The sequence below is a fragment of the Lygodium microphyllum genome, chromosome 22 (genome assembly GCF_053477565.2).
Source record: "Lygodium microphyllum isolate KBCC chromosome 22, Lygodium_microphyllum_v1.1.10, whole genome shotgun sequence".
NCBI classification, from domain to species: Eukaryota; Viridiplantae; Streptophyta; class Polypodiopsida; order Schizaeales; family Lygodiaceae; genus Lygodium; species Lygodium microphyllum.
The window spans coordinates 56,055,982-56,062,140 of NC_141156.1; positions in this window are offsets into that span (position 1 = coordinate 56,055,982).

The following is a 6,159-nucleotide window of genomic DNA, read 5'->3' on the forward strand; positions in this document are numbered from 1 at the left end:
TAATGGAGCATGCTAACTTGTTGGACAAGTTGTTGGATTGAATGCCATTTTGGTTATTATTCTTATCCTTTTTTTTTTAATAAAAACCTTATCACTAAGCTTTAAAGTCTCTCCAAATTGAAGCCTCTTTCACATCTACTCACTTGCAAACTCGATTGTCTTGAGCCTATTCACACTATCAACTCAAAACGAGCTCAACTTCAAAATATGCATACACACTTGCTCTCTTAAAATAGACTAAATTAAAGACCTTACAGTACTGCATCTCTATTATATTGACATGTCTACAAAAATCCATCATATGCGGGAACTTACAATGACTCTACCCATAATATACAAGAGCCCAACATCATTGTTCAAAATCAACTCCAATGCCTATGTAATATCAAGCCCATTGACTGATGTCCAAGCAATATATGCCATGAAATTTGCAAAGTTAAAGTCCAAGAAAATCCCAAATTCTATGTATCCCAAGAGGATCCTTGTAATGCCCCAATGAGTCATTTATGTTAAGAAGAGTCTCTCAAGCCAAGGCAATGTATCTTTGTGTATCCAATTATAAAGCAAAAAGAGACTGTCATAAAACTTGAAGTCAAAGGGCAACTAAACAAAGAAAAGACCAAGATAAAGACCATGAAGAAAAATAAGTCCAAGAAAGAAAGCGAGAAGATCAAGATTAGAGCTAAAGCTAAGGAGAAGAAAATCAACCAAGACTAAAGATTCAAAGAATAATGAGCATCAAAGATGAAAAACGAAATTGTAGTGTCCACTATCAGCACCAATAATGTAACCAAGGGGACAAAACTCCCAAATCAAGTTGAATGTCATTTGCTCACATCCTAACTATGTCACACCGCATGCTTATGAGTATGATAGTTGACTCATGGGGAACAATCTTATTTTGTAATCACATCCCTCATTACATTGGAAATCAGTAATGACCGACCATGCATCAAGGGGGGCTTTGTTAGCATATGTCTTGTGTAGGCATAAGAAAAATGTTTATGAGAGTGGATGGATAATTATTGATGAGGTAGTAGCCAAGGAGGTCACACACAAATGTATACAATGTATCCCATAAGCAAAGAGAGAGAAGAGTAGCATAGTTAAAAAGCTATAAAACAATGTGCTAGCTTCACTATCAAATCAATCAACTCTATTTACTGGCATCATGCTTCTCCGCTTTTTCTTCTTTCCCCCATAGTTCATCTTATCTTCTTGCCTAAACCATGTTTTCCAACAAAAGAAACTTTGACTGGTCTTTCAATGATGTAGGAAATATCAAATCTCATTGAATCCATTGGCATGTTAGTTTTGGATGAAACATGGCATCATTCTAAAGTCACTCATGTCCAAGAATGGAAATGCAAGTGACACTTTAAGATTCACATTATCTTAAGAGTTGTTGCCACCAAAAAACACCAAAGGAGTATAATGTTTTGTAGGATACATGAGTTACTAATAGATGTGCTTCATGCTTAGTTACGTGGACATTAAAAGACCGTTGTACAAACTCTTAGTAAACCAGTAGTACAATGCTTCCTAGGAAACCATGGTTACTAAAGATGCTTCGTGCTTAATTATATGGCCATTGCAAGACCATTGAACAATATCTTAGTACCCTCTTAATAAACTAGGAAAAATGGATCAATGGGTGACAACAAGCTTATGAAGTATTGAATAAGGCTTTAATTAGTATGGATATTTTATAAGCTCCTCATTACAAGAAACTAACCTTCCATTTGTACATTGACGCATCCAAAATTGCTATTGGAGGAGTGCTTTTCCAACCACGAGAACATGTGGATTAAGAAGAGATGGTTATATCACCAATCTATCTACACCTTGAACTCATTTCTTGAAAGGAGGTCCTAGTCAATGCACTCATTGACAAAAACTTGGACTTCAACACCTTGTCATATGAATTTTGGTATCAAGCAAGTCACCTTTCATTGGTACGATATAATGCGAAGTTAAATTTATGCAAGGGTTTACCTTATTCAATATTAGGCAAGTGTAAATTCATGGCGAAAATCCAAACATGAAAGAATTCCAATGCTATTTTACGTTCTCCCCGACCAAGGAGATGTGAAATGAGAAATCCTACTAGGAATCCCTTTCAAACACAAAACATGGTGCCAAGTAGATTTTCTTGATTAGTGCATTCACATTAATCTCCCTAGGGCTAGAATAACATGTGCCTTCAATAAAGGGGAACTAGGTAGGAAACAATCATCACCAACAAAACCCACCCAACCAACTATGTCTACAAAACAAAAAAGTAGTCTATTGTAAAAACCTGTGTTGGCCCAAGAAACCGTGTGATAGCATGTCAATCCATAAACAGTAACAACATGTACTTCTCCTAAGTCACAAACACACATATAGAATAAGCCAAAAGCTCGTATTACTATTGTGTGGATACCCAAGGCTCTATTGACCACTCAAGGTTGCTATGTGAATCATCATTGTATATCGATCCCAAAACGAGCCTCTCACCCTCACTATAACCCCACCACTCAAAGCCTCGTGAATTGTAGCCTAGATGCAACGATTCAATTCAACAACCAAGGACCCTTAATAGAACTATACCTCAACAAGCCATGTTAGCATACATACCCAAAAGAACTCAATCTGTGCTGACTAGAAACTTGATCTATCATAAATTTGAGAAATTCGTGCATCATGCAGTATCAATAGCTAAGAGAACACCAATTTTGGAGTCTACATGTGAGAAAGCAAAAAACATGACCATAGTTTATAATACACATCTTTACAATTGCAAAGAGAGTGTATCCAAAAGCAACCTAGTAGTCACCACTACAACACCCCTAACAAGTGTCATAAAGCCACAACTACCAGTTCAAATGAAGCATGATAATACTCGTCGATCAATCTATCACAAATAGCTACGATACTAATAACCAAGAAGATGAACATCCCAATTGCCAATTGTTTTACCTAGCTAAATGCCACATTTGAAACACTTTGCTAAGCATATGAAATGATAGACCTAGGAATTGTTGGTGATGCAAACGGTTGAGCTCATCTCACGTTAAAACACTACCTAGGAGGATATTGAACACATCTTTTACAAAAGTGAAGTTGCTCAAAAAGATATCCTGACAACACTTTTAGAAAAGAGCGCTAAAAACATGTGCCTCCTCACAAATTGGACTCCAATCATTCATGAAAGTCAATGATCTTACTAAAATGGTTAAGATTGAGCAAAAGTGTGATTCCAACTAGAATCACAAATTGGACTTCAATCATTCATGAAAGCTAATGACCTTACTAAAGTGGCTAAGATTGAGCAAAAGTGTGATTCCAAGTAGAATCAAGTATACACTCCTCAAAGTCCTATACAATCATCATCTTGGCATTGCTTATAACAGTAGTCAATTAATGACCAACACAGAACAACGATGTATTGTCAAAACCCTACAACACAACTCAACTCACTACAATGGAATTTCATTATTGAGGGGGAGGGGAAGGGGACATTGAATTGTATTATATTCACTACAAATATGAAACTATATTGATTTATTATAATTTCATATTGATGTTTTTCCAAGTGCATTGCTTTTTGTTCATGCAATTCTCACTATAACTTATTATTAAAAATGCATAGATGGCAAGCTAGATTCCAACTCCATCCATACAAATCATTGGCCTTGAGTTCCCTATACTAGCTAATGACCTTAGGAATAAAGATAAATGTGCATTTGTCGTAGAAGAGTGCAACAAGGATGACTTACAAACTAGCATTTGGGGTCTACGGCATATTAAATACTTACTAATGAAAAACTTTGAGCAAGTTAATAGAAATGACATGACAAAAAAACTTGTCAAACTTTGTTGCCTACAACTTTATGCTAAATTGTGCATTGAACCAGCTCACTTGATCATGTGTCTAAACTTTACTCATGACTATAAACCTAATTTAAAACTAAGTGTATTAGGCTACCAGATACAGAGAGAGTAAAAGGTCGACAAAGTGACACTAACACCACAGCTTGTAGACCTCACCCAAAGAATACAATAAAAAGAAGGAAAGTGTAAAGAACCTATATAAACTCCCACAGTCTCACAAAGATAGTAGAATCACAATCTTAGTCAATACAGTTTATGTGCCACTATGGAGAAAGAGTTGCACATATCAACCCAAGTCTTCCACCACATGTTTACTTATAACAAGCATAACATTTCCATAAGGATCCCAAAGTACCTCATGAAAGATATACTCATATAAGATATTATGATTAGAAATATGAATGACCTTTGGACAAAGGGAGTTCATGAGATCATAATGAAGGCCAAGAAAATGCTCACTCATGCTCATGATGCAAGCTCTATTGAGTTGAAAGGAATAGTCATCAACTTCACGAGTGCACTCACTAGAGTAATTAATGTAGGATTGGGACTCTCCACTAAACACCGCCTACTGTAAGAATTGTCACATTACTAATGAAACTCGTCACTCCAAGAGACACAACACAAGAACAATTGCACCCTAGAGAGTCTCTAGAACAAGCTAAGGAGAAGCAACAAAGAGAACAAGAGAAAAGAAACCAAACCTCCAATACGGAACAAAGTAGTCAAGGGGGAGAAAAGAGGAGCAGGGAGAAGAGCAAGAAGAGTTCATCCACCTCAAACTCTAATGAAGGAGATACCCTCCAAAAGAAGAGCAACACCCCGCACAACTAACAAAGCGACAAAGTGAAGAATATGAAAGAGAAGATGAGGGAGCACATAGAACATGTCAAAAGAACCCTCTTGTAGTCATTCGTGGAGGCAAGACAGTAAATGAACTAAACACTTCCTTGGCAAATGTAAGCAATAATGACAAAGAGAGAAAAGTAGCTCAAGTAAAGAAAAGGAAAAGCATTGAGAGCTCACAAAGCTTTTACCAAGGAATTCTCCAACTAGTAGTACAAATTAAAAATCTACAAGTCAAAATCACTAAGTTGGAGAAGGTAAAAACCACGAAGTAGGTCACAATCACTTCACAAAATGACAAGCTACACTTTGTTGAGTCCACCTCAAACCCACAAGAGTGCAGACTAACATTGAGTGCAATACAAAACCTAGGTGCCATAGAGTCACTATGCAAGGAACTTTGAAAGGATAAAACAAAAGCACTTCAAGGTAAATAGGAGCTCCAAAAAAGGTTAGATGATACCTAGGAGACATATATAGTTTAGACCAACCATCAAATGCAAGGCCTCCAAGCACAATTAAGGGAAAGAGACTTGGCATTAAAACCTAAAAACAGAGAAATGGAAGAACTGCATAATAAAATAGGATAAAGTGCAAGCCTAGGCAATAGACTTGATGGTCCAATTGGAGTAAAAGGAATCTAAAACAACTCTCTATCAAAAAGGAAATCTAAGAGAAACAACAAGCCTAGGAACAACTCAAAGCAACTTGCCATGAATTTCTTCTTGATATACAAATCCATTAGCAAAGGAATCAAGCTACCCATTCCAAAGTTTGGTAAGCTTCTTGATGTAGAGTTTATTGGTAGCTCAACTACGTATTTAAATAGGGATAGAATGCATTTATGCCTTTTGTAGAAACCATGTAGATTGAATAAGCTTCAAGTTCCCTCGTCAATTGGCATATGTTATATGGATTTTGGACGTGTGATTCCACGCTTTGATTGGAGACCCCATCAAGACTTTACTTGGGTATAGCATAAGGCTACAATGAGGTACCTTGGATGTTATAAGATTGATATTACCTTAGAGCAACAACCAACCCCTCTACTCTTGAGTACCAAGCAAAAGCTCCTTTATTAGAGCATCGGAGCTCTCTTTAGTCAAGAGAGTAGTAGTTGCTAACCAAGTTCTTGATGTGACCATATGCTACATTACTTCTTGTTGGGCATTCTCAAGGTCATGCATTGACCAAGCCAAGTGTCTTATCAAGAACTTTCTTTCCTCAATCTAGGAGAAGGTGGCTTGGGACATTATATTCAATCTAGATCTAGAGGCAATCTAGGGATCATCAATCCAAAAAAATCCCCTTATTAACCTAGATAACCAAAGCAAAGTCTTATTGCTTAAGCTCATTGTTAGGGGTCTGTCTCCAAGCCAAACGCCTTGGAAGAAGCCACCACTATGGAGATTACAATCTACCACCACCTCTCCTAGA